Here is a 16,787-nt window from a genome sequence, read left to right on the forward strand (position 1 = left end):
AAAAATCAGTCTGATTTTTCTAAAAAAAAATTTAGGGGGTAATTTTTTGTAATCAATCACTTTTTATACAATAAATAAAATTATTCAAAACTTCAGAAAATCTAAAAAACGAAAAAGTATAAGTTTTGACTTTTTCCTTTCTATTTCAGAGAGATTTTGTTCGAATAACAAAAAATAAACAAGAATGAAAGCTTTCGAAGCTGATTTGGAATTAAAAAAATAACAAAAATTGAAGGAAAAATAACGTGATTGATTTTTACATTTTTGAGAGGGTCAATTTTTACTCATATCGACATTTTTAGGGGTTTTTCTGATGACTTTTGGTACTTTCGTTCGAGTTTTAATTTTGATTTTTGTTTTTTAGTCGTATTTGTACCTAGGTAATTTTTGGATGGTATTTCTTCCAAAATTCGAGTTTTTTGAAAAAGTAGTTCAAATATTTGGGTATTTTTTACGCGATATAAAAAATTCAAAAAACTCTGTGCAATTTACCTTGAGTCGATAGAGCGTTGAAATATGAGCCATTAGCCCTCTTTTTTCTCCTCGTCACTAGAGATGACGATGGGCTCTTCAGTGAGCGACACGTTCGGTGTTTTTGGAGCCTGTTCAGACTCGTTTGTCGTCGCGCTAGTTTGGTGCTCCATTTCCTGGGTCCAACTCTGCGCATGCTGGTCAAATAATGTTTGCCAGTTCATCCCAAAGGTGAGGGGTGGTATCACCTGTTGACCGTTAATAGCGGTAAGCGTCACTTCTGGCAGGTTAATAGCCTGAGCGGAGGTCGATGACATGTTCAGCGTGGCCGGATTTAAGTCGGTACGAGGTGTCAAAATTGGCATTTGCGGTGTCGTATTTTGCGCATTTTCGGGTGCCAATTCTGAGCTGGTCGAAGCTCCTACAGGGTGCTCATCGGATTTGCCTAGTTGGGCGTTTTCAGCTGTTTTCTGTTCGATTAATTTCTTTCTTATTTCGATCCGTTTTAATTCGGCCAACTGATCCGGAGTGTAGGGTTTATCGTCAGTTTCCATTTCTTCCTGTTTGATGGTTGGTGGGACTGACATGGTCGGCTTCGATTCGGTGTCTTTTGAAATTAGGCCTTTTCGGAGCATTTCAATGCGTCGTCGATCTTTACTCGGTGGCTGAAGTACTTTCCCTTTCTTGATTTTTTCTTGCAGAGAAATTGGAAGGGGGATGAATTTTTCGGCCAATTTGTCCAAAATTTCTTCGTAGCGTTTGATGTTGTGGTATGGACCAAATTCATCTCTGGGCGGTGGGATTTTATCCAGTTGTTCGAAAAATTCGTCTACTCGCGTCGTCTTTGCACCTGCTAACAATCCCCAGTCTGTTTCCAGTGCCAATTTGATGTGGTCAAAAGCGATGTTGTTAAGTTGGGGCGTGTGCACTAATGGTGCTAAAATCAGCTCCGTTACTTTTTTCTCTTTAAGGAGATTCGCGATCTTCGTCATTTCATCGGTGAAGTCATCGTAAGATGTATTGCAGACCACATCAAAATTACCGATCGAGATAAATAATTTTTTCGGTAATATTATCATTGAATCGAGTAATCGAAAGAGATCAGACGCTAAGAGGTCTCGCCGATAGATGGTATTATCGAGGTATTGGCCATATTTTTCTTCATCAACCATGCAATGTACCATCGCATGAATATGTCCGTCCCCGATCATCATCGCTTGGTTCATAAAAAGTACCATGTGAATATTTTTAGCTTTGTCCTGTCTGCCCGCGGCGGTGAAATAAAACGGGTACGCGTTCATTGGATAATAGGGCTCGAGTTCGTTGGAAGATCTGCCAAAACGCGACAGGTATTTTTTGTGGTACCGGGGCTGTTCGGCGGATGGGTTTTTCTTTTCCTCAGGTACTTCGGGCTCATTTTCGCGCGGAGATAGCGCTCTCGGTGGCGGGCCTCGCTTCGTAGTACCTCGCGGCATTCTGAATACTCTTCGCTCGTTGATTCCTCGTCTTCCTCGGTTCGCTGAAGGTAGGGATGAACTGCGATCTCTATAATACTCTTGCGTCGGGTACAACTGATTTAGCGGTGTTGAGTACTCAATTTTTTGAGGAATCGAAATTTGCGAGCTCATCGTATCCATAGGTTCAACACCCGGTGCGTCGAATCGAATTTGACGCTGGGGTTCGTTGGTGAGATCATACTCTGGCGGTCCCACGTACGAAGTACCTAATTCCATTAAAGCTGGAATTTTCGAGTATGATCCTGACGTGATCGAAGAGGAGGGGGTCGATGGTCCAGCTTGAATGTACTGATTCAATTTCTGGTCCATTAGGAGATTGAATCGGCGCTCTAGATCGGTCAATGAGCTCGAAAGCACGGCGTTCGCATCGATTTTTTCTTTCAGTTCGGCTGCCTGTTTCTCATTTTTGGTTTGTAGATTTTTAATCAATTCTTTCAAGACCTCGACCTCTTTTTGGAGCTGGCCTATCGTCGATCTCATCTGCCTGATGTGCTCGTTGTTGGGGGGTTGGTTTACCACCTGTGTCCTAGTAGGACAATCCAATTGGACGAAGTCGAAATTCGTGAGGCTTCGATTGCACATTGGATGACGGCAAATGATGCGAGAGGGGGTTGTAGTCGTTTTGAAAAGATAGTGGATACATCCCCAATGATACGCATGTTTACAAACCGTTACATACGGTGGATCCTCTTTCTTCACCCCATTCTCGTCCTTTGGAGCGTGCTCCCCTGGCTCGGCCAACGATTCCGTACACTCGTCGCACAATAAGATCTTCATTTCCATCTGAAAAAATAAAATTTTCAACAAATTTTTATGATTAGTTATTTATTGAAAAAATAATTATTTTTTCATCTTTTTCAAAAATGAATTCATTTTTCAACTAAAAGTTGTGTAAAACTTGTAGTTTATTCGATTCAAATACCGCTTACTGGGTCTTGTTTGTTCCTTTTAGGAGTATTTGAAACTTTTAAAACAATTGAAAATCGGTCAAAATTAGTGATTTTTTGGATTATTGGGCAGTAAAGGGTATTCATTTACATTTTGTTTCGAGAAATTAGCCAAAGATGAAATATTCTACGATTTGTTAAATCATTTTATTGTTTTGGTTTTTATTGGGTTGTGATTTATTTTGATAAATTTTTTCAATGTTTGTTAGTTTTAATTTTTACGAAACCAAAGATTTTTTATTTTTCATCGAAACATTCAGTTTTAATTTTTGATTGTTTTTTGATTATTATTTAGTTACCAAAAATATTTTACTTTTTTCTGAAAATATAATTTTCAGCTTTTTATTATTTTTTCTAGTCATTTAATTGCCAAAGCTCTTTTATTTTTTAGTTTTTCAACGTTTTTGTTGATTCATTTTTATCTTAAGTATTTTTTTTTTTTGTTATATTTTTCTATTTTTCTTTTAAGGTAAAAAAAAATCATTTTCTCGAAATGTGTAGAATTAGGTAGGCGAAAAATTAGGAATTTTTATTATTATTCTTCTAAAGTTTCTTCGAACTTTTTATTCTATACTTAATTCACTTTCGAGTTTTGGTTTTTTGGTAGTTAAGATTATTTCGTTGAGGTTTTGAAAAAAGTGTGAATATTCAATTTTGATCTCATTTTAGTTTAGATAATATTTTCCAAATTTCGAAATAATCTGAATTGTAAATCATCGGTAATACTGAAATATTTTTAAAAAAAAAATTCAAAATGTGTGATGGTTTAATTTTTTGTGGGTTTTATGGGACAAATTTGTTGATTGCTAAAAAAAATTCAATTTTTCCGCTACCTGAATCGAATTGTTTTTCAGTTGATTATCAGTTTTTCAATTTTTATGAATAATTTACGAAGAAAGTTCCAAAAAGATTTCTACTTTGAGTATTTTATAGCGTTTTTTGGGTTGTAAACTCGAGTAGAGTTTTTCAAACTTTTAGTTTGTTTTGTGAAGATAAAAAAAATTCTAGACATTAGCCCAAACTTGAGATGGATTTTTAAATTAATACCTTAGTCGGGGTACAATTTGAAAATTTATAAACGTTTGAGGCAAAATGTGTGGTTTTTGAGTAAATCAACTTTTTCTAAAGGAAAATTTTAACCTGATCAAGGTTTGATTCGATTTTTCAGAATTTTCACTCTAATAATTTTAATTGTCAGTGAAATGGGGGTGAATTCGGAACAATACAGAATTTGCATTTTTATGGCTTTTTCTGATAACACTGTTTTCGAATCATCAATCAATTTTCTACAAAAAAATCAACTTTTGATAATGGGGTTCGAAGAAAAAATAAATAAGCCAATTTGGTACCAATAATCGGAAATTTTTTAGTATTCAAGTTTGAGTGGTAGATTTCAAAAAATAGGGTTTTGGATTATTTTAGTATGATACCAAAAGTTTGCCACGAACTTAGTGTTCGAATTTTTGGTTTTTTCTGAAAAAAGATCAACTTTCTTGGTTTTTGAGCGTTTCAAGATTATTGGCTAGAATCCACAACTTTGTTCACAAATATCTGCTTGTGATTTACTCCAAAATGCACTAGTTGGAATTCATCGTAGTAGTTATGAAAAGATTTCGGTATTCAAAATTGGTAGGCTTTTGAAACTGAGAATTTCGATGGAAATGGTGCGAATTTATTGTTCGGATTTTGGAACACTTGAACGATTTGTAGGTAATTCTTTCTTTTCGCGAATCTTTACAAAACGTTGAATTTCATTTTCATTTAGAGAAATTTGTGTACTTTTAATGGGAGAATTTTGTGTGTTTTTCATGCACTTTTCCGAAACAGTTAAATTTAGTACCATTTCTGGTGTTTTGTTTCCAAAATTTATAGGGTTTTTAACACTTGACATTTTTAATGTTCGAGATTTTCTAAACGTGTTTGAAATTATTATCCAATTTTGATCCTTGCAACTAGTGGCAATTTTTTGATCGAACCGGTAAAATTAGTGAGCTAAATGCACTTGTACTTACTTCGGTTCTGTAGAAATCTTCCAATAATTCGTACATCCAGTTTTTGGAATACTCCACTTTCTTCAATACTAGGTTTAGGCGTTTCAGGTATAACTTATAATTGTTTCGCTCAATTTTTGCAATCGAAAAAACACAATGTTTTGAAAGTAAAAAATACAACTGTTTTGACCGAAAATTGATAATAATTATCAATTGCGTTCAGCTCGATTCACTCAAAATTTACCGAACCGGTTGACGTTCGATTCACACCGTGGGTGGTGTACGAATAAATTTTGTTTTAATTACCGCGTTGTAAATTTTTAATTATTTTTCGCGATTAATTAATTGTTCGAAAAATTTTATCGATGTAAACTGAATTAAATTCTTTTAGGAGTAATTGTATTTGACTTTTGAAGTTACTAAAACTGCACGATATTTTCTATTGAATAAAAATTTAGAAGTTATCACCTTCGAAATAGAATACCAACTGAATTTAGTTTTGATTTTTAAGTACTTATCCCGAATGTATTTTTTACTCCCTGAGATCCCTTCCCAAAAGAGCTAATTTTTATAAGGTCCAGACTCTCGTATTGGAAAGTCTGGTACCTATCGATTTTCAAAGTGTGAATATTCGATGTGTCGAAGGATTTATTCTTTGACAGTGTTTTACCTCGACAGATTTATGTACTTACCAGATATGGACGAATTCGTTGTCCATGTTCTCGTAGTTTGGAGTAATTTAGCCTATAGGCATTATTTTTCGCGCTGAGTGTATGTATAATATTGTAGGTAACCTTTTAAGTTGTATAGGTGAAAATGAAGTAGGCGACACGTTGTTCATACGTATTTTTTAGCTTTATTTTAACATAAACTTAGGAAAAGATACTGGGTATGAGTATACACAACATGGTGCGAGTCACCGAAAAAAGAAAACAAAAAATAACAACTACAAAGAACACCAAAGTAACTCGAATAAATCATTCTTTTTTATCCTCTTTTCTCGTGGTTATGTATGTCTTCCCCAAGTCATATAACCAATATCCAGCTAAGACGAGGCCCATGAATTTCGATGTTGGGCGTCCCTTTATTGTGATCGGATTTTTGGGCGTGGGAGGTAAGCTCACTTTGACCTTCCATTCTTTCGAGTCAATCTGCTGTTTTTCACCTTTTTTCGGCATCTAGGAAAAAAGAAAAGAAAAGAGGGGGGGAATCGAAGGGTTTTAATTAATTTAGTCAGTTCAATACGACTTTAATTTTATTGACTTAAAGTTTTGTGGTCCCTTTTTATTCATTTCATGAATATTTAGTTTCGAGTTAGGAAATAGGTAGGTACGTATACCTATTCCTTTGATTTTGAAAGAAAAAAAAAAATTCATTTTAATCTTTCGAATTTTCTTAGAATTTGTTAATGTTTCATTTTGAATTCTACTTTCAGTAGTTTTAGAAAAAGAAGATCGTAAAAAGTTCAAAATTTTGTATTGAGTAGGTACCTACTTATTAGGTTTTTTCGGATTTTTGTTTGTTTGAATCATTTTGATTTTCAAAATTCATGTAGTTAAAAAATATTCCCCGAAGTTTTATCGTTTAGATCGGTGAAATAAACAGACGAATTTTGTGTGAGGTAGATAGGTATACCTACCTAACTGAAATTTCATTTGGATTTAAACTTTTTAGTATTAAAATTTCCTCAAAATTGTCCATATTATTCATTTTGGTGGAAAGCTAATAATTTTGAGATAATGTGTTTCAGAATTTCTTTTAATAGGTACCTATTTGGTAAAAATAATTTTATTTCTGAACTGTTGTGAAAAGTTGTCTTCGTGTGTATAGAATAAGGTATTTTAAACAAATTCTAATTTTTATTTCATTTGGAGAAAATAAACAGAAAATTTTGGGTAAATTTGCCAAATGATTGAAGTAGGTAGGTACCTACTTGTTTGTAAATTTTTTAGTTTCTCAATTCCAAATCTTACCTATCAGGTATTTTTTTATCATGTTCGAGTCAAAAAAAAAAAAAAAAAAAGGAGTAATTTTAATAAAACTTGAAAAGAGAAAAAAAATCTGTTTGGTAGGTACCTATTTGGATTTTTATTTTAGTCCTAGGTTCAAAATAGGATTATTTTTTGAGTAATTCAATACTAAAATTTCGAGGCAAAATTAGTTTAAGAAAATTTTCTACTTAGTAAGATAGTTTTGGTTTGGTAGGTAGTACCTACTTATTCAGATTTAACTGATTTTTAGGTTATTTTCCTAAATTTTCAAATTTAGTTTTTGGCCAATCGCCTTTTGGATGATTTTTTATTAATTTTAATTATTTTCAAGACAAATGAAGATTGAAATTTGGTTCTGATTTGAATTTGTTCGAAGTTTTTCAGGGACCACTTCACTTTTTTGTCGTAAATACTAAGTGACGACTTTTCTGAATTAATTAGTTTCAAAATGATCGAATCTATCAGATTTTGTGTCATTTTATCGAAATCGTTTCAGATTTTTGTACTCTAGCAGAGTACTTGGGAAGTTTTTTGATATGGTTGGGGGTAAGTCAGCCATAGTTTCCCATTTTTGGAGTGTTTCACAATTCCGTTTTTGAAACATTTTTTGAGGGTTCTGAATGGGTGTAAATTTTTCTGCTCGTATTAATGAGCAGAAAAATTACCTCATGCCGAGAATGGCAAATCTCAATTTTGGCTTAGTAGGATGATCGAATACTTCCGGCTGGCTTGTGATTCGTTCATCCTACTACCCTATCTATACTATCACATACACGTATAAGTACATATAATGCAAAATAAATAGTACATAACAGGTATAGGTATGTATGAGTGATAATAGTACTTACAGTAGATTATCAATCGAACAATTTTCAATTAAATAGGACTGCTCTTGAAATTGTAGCAGGATACCCACGATGAAAATTACGTTTAATAACTTCACGATTCACAAAACACTTTCAAACTTTGCTTTTTCATGCACAAGATGCTTTTTAAACCACAGTCTTCGAACGTTTGTCAAGCAATCACTCAAATCTATATCCAATATTGCGTCAGTCGGGGGTATTATTATTTTATTTTATTGTGATTAGGTTTCAACCCATCCGGTTTTGGCTAAACTTTTTTCTTATCTGCGATATCTTCTTTTAGAACTTGCAAAATTCGAGGAAATTATCGGCCTCGGCGACGTTGCAGATAACATTGTCGTCCGATGGCTGGTAGATAAATTGATAATTTTCAATCTACTTTTAATCTCCTCTTATTTTGCTCATAGGCAGGTGTCTTTTTGCCATGTCAATATAATTGACTATTAGCATTAATTTCAGGGGAGATTTTTAGAGTAATTATTTTCCCATGAAAATTCAGTTTTTGATGGGTTAGAAAGCGAAAAGTGATTTTTTGACCCCTTTAGAGTGCATTTTTGGTATGGGTAGGGGGAAGGAAATCGAAGAGGATTTATTTCTTCAACTTTATGATCGATCGTTTTTGATTTTTAACCTATATCCGTCGATTTTGGCCCTTTTTTTTTTTTAGAAATTTTCATTTTTGAAAAAATTTCAAATTTTCAACTTTCAATTTTTTGAAGGCTTTTATTTTCATTACTGTTCATATTATATAGGATCGTAATGAATTACTACATTTTGACCAATTTTCGAAAGTTTTAATTTCCAAAAAAAAATTTTGGTTTTTTGAAAAATGAGTTTTTGCAAAATTTTAGATTTTTTACAAGTATAGGGGTGTGTAGGGATTGGATATTTTCCATTTTTCCCTGGGTTTCGTGATTTCAACGTATACTTATTTTTGTCAAATTTTTTCAAATTCTTCAAATTTTTTGAATTTTCAATTTTTCAAAAAATTGCTTTAACTTCATCCATTTATGATCTGGAGGGTTGGGGGTTTGAGATACGAAATTTTTTCCATGCCTATTCATATTTAATGTACTTTTTTAAATACAATAAATACTTGTAGATTTTTTTTTTTTTTTTTTTTTTTTTTAACTCTTTTCAGGTTATGAGTTTTTGGTTTTTTCATCGAAGTGTCGAGGGGGTGGCCTTTTTACCAGAAAAAGCCACTCTCTGGACCCTTCGAGAAAAATTTCCAAAAGTGAGAAAAAAAAAGTGGTTTTTTGAATGAGTTTTTCAGCATTTTGGATGCAGTTTTCTTCATTCCTTATACAGAGGTTTTTATTTTGAGTTTTCCCCCTGCTGTTTGGATTGTTTGGAAAAATTTCAAACTTTTTTAGAGCAGTTCTCTTTTTTAAAAGAAATTTTGGATTTCTTACAAATTTATTTTGAAGAGAGCAAAAAATTCCGTTGACCTCGTCTGAACTAATTCTGATTAATAATTTTTTCAAAATTCTTTCAATTTTCAAAATTGGGTGATTTTTTCAAAAATTGAATCTTTTAACTTTCAGAACAGACGTAAGGGTGTTTTGACTTTTCAAAGTTTCATTTCAAAAAATATACTTTTTGTGGAACAAACGTAATGTGGGGTGTTTTGACTTTTCAAGGTTTCATTTCAAAATTTTCATTTTTGAAATTTCAATTTTTTCTGAATTTGTCAGAGACAAACGTAGGCTAATTTTTCTTTGTAAGGCATACTTTGGGGCGAATTGAGGGCGGATGTGGTGTCCCCCATTCAGAGAGGTTTCTCTTTGTTTCCGAAAAGAAGAAAAATGGGCAAAGATGATGAATTTTTTAGCAAATTCTTCTTTGCTTTCTGATTTTTGTTTTGACAACTTAGAGCAAATGTTTAGGTGAGCTCTTTTTGTCTCCGAGGTCTGAGTTTTCATTGGGTAGACAACTCTGAATGCTTGTGCCAAATTTTTTGGCAAATTCTTCAGTTTTTCGTCTGAAGAGTGAGGCAAATGTCTTGTTTTTATGACTTAGGACCAATTTGAAAAATTGAAAAAATATTTTGGGACGCTAATTTTGATCAGCTTTTTCTGAAAGTTTTTCCATTTTTTGAATTCTCTCAAAAAAAAAAATATTATTTTCTTTTAGAATGTATTTTTGGGTATTTTTACGTCAATAATCTGCATTCTGTTGGGTTTTTCAAATTTTGTTTCGAGAAGCTGAATAAAATGTTTTTGTCCAAATTTGAATTTTTTTAACTCTTCGAAATTTGAAAATCCATTTTTAAAATTTTCAATTTTTATTTCCTTTTTAATGGATTTGAAATTTTTTAGTTTTTAGCCTCAGTATTGTTAAGAAGTTACTCTGAAATTTTTCTTTCTGAAAAATGATTTCAAAGTTGATCAAAAAAGTTTTGTCAAAATATTCTTCCCAAAAAAAAAGATTTTATCTTCATTTTTGAGAACAAGTTTTGATTTTCTCTTTTGCCTTTTTGGTCAAAAAAGTGAAAACTTTAGAGTTTTTTGAGATATTCCTATTGGTGAATTTTGTCCAAAATTCTATAGGGAGTAAAAAACAAAAACACAACAAAAGGGTAATTTTATCATTTTTTGTTGTAATTTGCGAAGAATCGGAAATGGGCCATTTTTATATGGTTTTTATATTTCCTGGAAATAGTCGAAATCCTAATTGAATTTTGATTTTTCATTCGCCCCCCCTTTTTTTATTTTCTGCTCCTCATTTCCTTCACTAATTTTTGTAAATTTTATTTCTAAAGTTCCCAAAATAGTACCTGAGAAAAGGTTTCAGAATTTTAATAATTTTTATGGAGCGAATGCGTTTTTATTGTTTTTAACAAATTAGAATTTTTCCTTTTCATACCTGTCTCTTCTTTCCCCTTTTTCATTTTTTCTTCATTCCTGCCTTTTTTCGAAAAGAGAGTGAGAATTGTGCTGAAAAAGTTGAAATAAGTAGACAAGTATATATTTTTATTCATCATAAGATTTTTTATTTAAAAATGCATGGAATACGCTAAATAAAATTGCAATGAATATTGCCGAAGCAAAAATTGGTATCAACCTTTTAGTTGGTTGAAAGCTTATTCTAGCATCCTCCTGAGTTGTCTCTGTCTCAAAGAAAATGATTGTGTTTTGATCATTTCCTATGACAGTGACCACTGAACTTTCAGAGCTCCTATCAGGTGAATTTTCTTCAGTCGCGTTTCTGACCAATTCTATGGTTTCATTTATTCTTTCATAAAATTCAGAGTCATTTGAACTTTCTGAATCTTCGTCATCCGTTGTCCTAAATGGATTTGCTACAACTTCTATGGCATTTTGGTCAGTATCCTGATTTTCCAAAACTGTCATAGAATTTAGGCTTTGATATTCTTCGTTGTAGGCTTCCATAACTGCCTCAAAGAATAGTGAGTAAGGATCTTCATCGTAGTCCGAGCCATAGTCTAGTTTTTTCAACTCCAATCTTGGTCTTTTAATGGCTTTGGGGTCCTCCCCTAGGCGCATTTTTCTTTCCAATATGCGTTTTGAACGCTTTGGGGTTGAAGTGACTTTGTCATTATTAGACTTTTTAAAATCAGATTTCGTGATAGCTTGATTGATTACTGATTTTTCTGAGGTTGAGTCGCTCAATTCCTCGTCAGTTTCAAGACTTGGTAATTCTCCAAAGAGATTTTCATTTTCATCTTTTGGTTCCGAATCAGCCAAGTTTACAGTGATATTGGGCTCACTAGTGGGTTCACCAGTGGGCTCACGGGGAGTACACTTTTTGGGTCTTCCTCTAGGTCTTTTTATGAGTGAGGAATCCTCAAGTAGTGCCCCTGTACTTGAGTCTTTAGAATTTTCAAAATTTTGGGCTTTCTTTGGGTCTGTTGGGCCCAATTTTTCCAAAATTTTGTCATCCTGAGTGGGTTCTAGTTGAATAATTTCTTCTAGAATTTTATTGGTATCAATAGTACCTTTTTTATTTTCAATTATTTCAGGAGTTTTTTCGACTTTATCAAAGTCTATTTTCCTGGGTCTCCCCCTTCCTCTTTTTAGGGTTGGGGTTTCTTGGACTGCCCCAGCAATTTCTGGCTGTTCAGGGAGATCCAATTTTGGAGCTTTTTCAGTGTTTTCAGGAGTTGAAGTTTTCAGATTACCTTCAGCTTTCTTAGCCTCCCTTTCCGCTGCACGTTGTGCACGCGCATTGGCACTGAGCTCCTTCAAAACTTTATTTGAAGCATTTTTAAGGTCGCTTTTTGAAATTGGCTCGAAATTAGGAGTTGAAAACTCATCAAATTCTTCATCCATTCCGTTTTGAAGTTCCTTCTCATATTCAGTCAAAAAATCTTTAATTTTCTGTTCTAAAGTTCGAGAGTCTAATTTTGATTTTAGACAGGTGTTGTTTTTCAGTTTTTCCAAATTTTCTTTGGAAATGAATGGGGTGAGTTGGCGTATGTTGGCCACCCTATTGACTGTACTTCCATCCTTAGGCTGTAATAAGTAACAATTATGCCCGTTTCTCTGAATTATTACGAAAGGACCTGTCCTTTTTTCATACAATTTTGATGCAGTTTTTCGTTCCGCATTCGATTGTTTATGATTTGTCATAAGGACCCAATCTCCTGGTTTTAATAAGATGGGGTCTAAGTGCGATTTATTGAAAGCATATTCTTCTTCAATTCTTTTTAATCGCCTTTTCTCTCTTATGAAATTTTCAATCACTTGTCTTTCAGACATTTCACTTATACATTGCTGTTTTTGCTCGACTGTGTAGACAGCCTTTTTCGCAAGATTGTCAGCAATTATATTCGTGTATTCATGTTTTCTGGCATAAACATGAATAAATTCTACGCTTTCAAATTCCATTTTTAGTTCTAGAATTTTCTTAAATAGCATTTCATGATGAACTGGTTTGTTTTTAGCATTTTTCCAGTTGTTCGTTTGCCATGTTGATATGCTATAATTTAGAGCTTTCACAGCATAATTGCTGTCACTCAGAAGTTTTACTTTTTTGATATTATTCTCTTTTAGCACTCTAAGTGCCACATGGATCGCCATTAATTCTGCCAAGTTGTTAGAAGTGGCATAATGCTTATTGACAATTCTTTCAGAAATGTTCATTTTGGAGTCTGGAGCGAAACAGATTCCAATTCCAGCTATGGCATTTATATCGCCATTTTTGGAGCAAGCCCCGTCAGCTGTCACCCTGACGTAGCCATCGGTGTCATAAATTAAGTCCTTTTCTGGATCTAATTTATTTTCCATGCATTTTAAAAATGTCGTCGAGGGAATTTCTTTCTCAGACATCTTTTTCCTAATTTTTGTCAATTCGAATTTAAAATCAAATTTCATTGATTGTTGAGGTAGGGTTTCACAAATTTTATCTTTAATTCCCCATGCCTCATTAGGTTTAAAACCGAAGGAGGTTGGAGTGTTGTTCAACTCCAATTCAACCTCAGTAATGAGTAGGTGCCATCCCAGATGAGTTTTATAGGGATCGTGATTTTTATTTAATTTGACCCTAATTTTATCTCCAATTGATCTCATCGTCCTTTCCACAGACGATGATTGTGGGTTATACACATTTGTATGCGCCACTTTTATGCCATGGTTTTCTAATAGATTATACCATGAGTCTGAGATAAATTGTGACCCATTATCTGTTATGACCTTTTTGATCTCAATATTTTTATTACTTATGTATTCTATGATTGTAGTCATTTGTTGACACACTTCTTTCTTTTTAATTTGAAATAAGGTGCGCAACCAGGTTTTATTTGAAAAAATATCCTTCACAACTAAGAGGTATTTTGGCTGATTTTTTAAAGCAGGTAGGGGTCCATAAATGTCCGCTGAGAGTACATCGCCAATAGCGTATGCCTCAATTTGTGCATATTCTATTGTTTTGCTATTTGTATAGCTTTTATTAACTTTGCATACGATACATGTATTGCAAATTTCCTTTATATATGCCAACGAGCATTGATGGTAGTAAATTCTGCGAAAAATCATGTCCAATTTCGCAGCCCCTACATGACCATAGGAATCGTGTAAATAATCTATGGTGTCATAAAAAAGTTCGTCTGGGAGACATGGAACTTTTAGTCCATTCTCCAAAATTCTGTGTAGAACTTTTTCATTGTTTTTGGATTTTTGAATTTCAAATTTCATCATTTTCAATTTTTGAATGTCACGCTGTTTCTTATTATTTATGGGAACTTTTTCTTCTAAAATTCTCATAATTTTTTGACACGTCACATCAAAGCTTTGAATTTTACCAATTTGTTCTAATTTTCTATGCAATTGTGAAATATGTTCTTGCATAAAATTTACTGAAATGGGTTCTAGATCAGAACCAAAATTTTCGATATCAGTATCTGAATTTCCCAAGTCAGTGTCCGAACTTTCAATATCAGCTTCATAACAGTCAAGCTCTAAGGCTTTAATTTCCAGCTCAGGCGCTTTAATTTTGTAAAGTGACTTATTTGAGTGGATCATGTCGTACACTAAGTCGAAACTGTTGAGCACTGTAATCCAGTGAGCTGCTTTCCTGTGAGTTTGAGAAATTTCTCTAAACCTATTGACTATTGGCAATAAATTTGATCTCACATGAACAGTTCTTCCATGTAACCACATTTGCAATTTTAAAATGCTTTTTACGAGACACATTATTTCTTTATCAAATAATGTAAATTCTTTCTGATGCTCTTTGAAAGCATTTGAGACAAACATGATGATTTGTTTTTCCTCATCACGTCTGAAAAATAATACTCCATTCATCGCATCGTGCGATATTTGGGTATCTAAATATAAATCTCCTTCTCGGGGGGGTTGCTGCAATTTGAAATCTTTATTATATAATTCCTTGAGCTTTTCAAAAGCTTTTTGCTGCTCTTCTCCCCACTCTACATTTTGAGATTCACCTTTTGTGAGCTCATAAATGGGCTTCACAATTTGGGAATATTCGGGAATAAAATTCCTATATAATCCCGTCAGTCCAACTAGGGCTAAAATGTCATTTTTCTTTTTCAAAGAAAATTTACCCCTTTTGGTATTTTTCTTTTCAAACTCTTCCAATTTTTTCAGTTTTTCACTTTGTTTCTCAATGCCTTTGTCACTGAGCACAAAGCCGAGATGATCAGCTCGATTCCTGAAAAATTGAGTTTTCGTTGGGTTGAGCTTTAAGCCACTCTCACGAATGAGTTCAAAAACTTCAATTAAGTTGTCCAAGCACTCTTCAAAAGTTTCTCCTGAAATTTTCAAATCATCTACGTACTTGGTACGACCCTTTTTATTTGCAATTATTGCATTGATCATAAGTATGAAAAGTCCACTTGATACTTTTGTACCATAAGGTAGTCTTGTGAACTCGTAAACTTGCCCCTCTAATTGAAAAGCAGTAAATTGCCTGGATTTTTTATTCAATAATCTTTGTAAAAATCCAGCAGTAAAATCGAGAGTACAAAATAAGATATCCCCAGGATTATCAAAAATCATACTTTCAATTGTATCCGGCTCTGTTAGTACATTTTCTAAGTGTTTATTTAATTCATCTGCATCCAAGCAGAGCCGAATATCCCCGTTTTTTTTAACAACAGGTGCGAGCGTGTTAATATAGGTCGAGTGAGATGGTCGAATTATATCGAGCGCAAGCATTTTTTCTACAGCTTTCCTGATGCCAGGTAAAAGTTTTTTACTTGGTCTGAACTTTTCACCTCTCCAGGGTTTTAAATGTTCATTTCCAGATTTGAACTTAAAGTCCACTTCTTCCCCTTTATAGCATCCCGGATTCAAGCTGAAGATGTCTTTATATTGGCATAATTTTTCTTCTGCCAATTTAGCCTGTTCTGGTGTGATTGATTTATTTTTCACAGCATCACATAGGTCTTTATTCAAATTTTCAAGAAAAATTTTTCGAGCTTTTTCTTCTTCTAATTTGATTTCTTTATGGATATCAGCCAATTTTGTGTGCTTGGCCATATCTATAACCATTCTGTGACCTTGCCTGCTGGTTTGGGTCAGTGAGAATATGGTAAAAGCTTCATGAGCTTCGTCAGCATTCATAAAAGGAATTACATATTCATTATTGGGGTCCATCCTACAGGTGGCTACTCTTTCTGGAATATCAATCAGAATTTTTATGTATTCTAATGATATTCTCCCCATAATGAATGTACTTCCTGACGATTCGAGTACATAAAATGGCACTCCAATGAGCTCAGTGCCGAATTCAAGTTGAATTACAGCTAAATGGCTCATTGACCTTATGACTGTATTATCAGCCAACCTTAGTTGTACTGTACGTCGGAGGGGTATGAATCTGATGGATTCAGGTGACTCCCTTAATAAAGTTGTCAATAATTTTTTCGAAATTGCATTCGGTAGGGCCCCTGAGTCCAATTGTAGAGCAAAGGTCTTTTTGCCTATGTGTATTGGAATGACACAAGTAGGGTCGTTCACAGTTTGGGTCACTAATTGTGGCCCCACATGTCTGCAAATTTGCTCTGGGTCAATTAATGCGTTATCAACCGCATCTAGTGCCCTCAGGGGTTCATCCTTTTCGAAACATTTTACCAAGTTGAGTTGCTTTGCCCAGGATACACGTTGCTTTTTTACCACGTTCACTGGTTTTTTCTCAAGTTTGCGTTTTAATACGCTTACAGGTTGAAGAAAAGTCATTGAGGAATTTTTCTCCTCGTGATTTAATTTTTTCATTTCTTCCGAAAGCTCGTCCTCTTGGTCTAACTCCGTTTCTTTATGACCTGGGTCAATATATGGAGCTGTTTCAGGCTCATAAATGTCCTTTAGGGGTCCAGTTATGCTCCTGCGTCCATCTGCAGCTGTAAGTTGTGCTCTAATTTCTTCAAATTTATAAATTTCTTCAGACATTAGCACAAATAGCTCGTGATACGTCGCTATTAATGGAAAATAGCGTTTTAGTGATTTTACATAATGGAATTTATCCACATTTGGCATCACAAATCCAGATTCGCTCATTTTTGGTCTTGAGCGTTCTA

The 16,787-nt window shown here is 33.8% G+C and overlaps 1 protein-coding gene across 2 annotated transcripts in view; it reads left to right on the forward strand.

Moving 5' to 3' along the window:
- The window catches only part of LOC135847442 (uncharacterized), a 41,553-nt gene that overhangs the window by 13,525 nt on the left and 11,241 nt on the right, over positions 1 to 16,787 (forward strand). The gene's annotated exons all lie outside the window — the stretch shown is intronic.

This window comes from Planococcus citri, chromosome 1 (genome assembly GCF_950023065.1).
Source record: "Planococcus citri chromosome 1, ihPlaCitr1.1, whole genome shotgun sequence".
Classification (NCBI taxonomy): Eukaryota; Metazoa; Arthropoda; class Insecta; order Hemiptera; family Pseudococcidae; genus Planococcus; species Planococcus citri.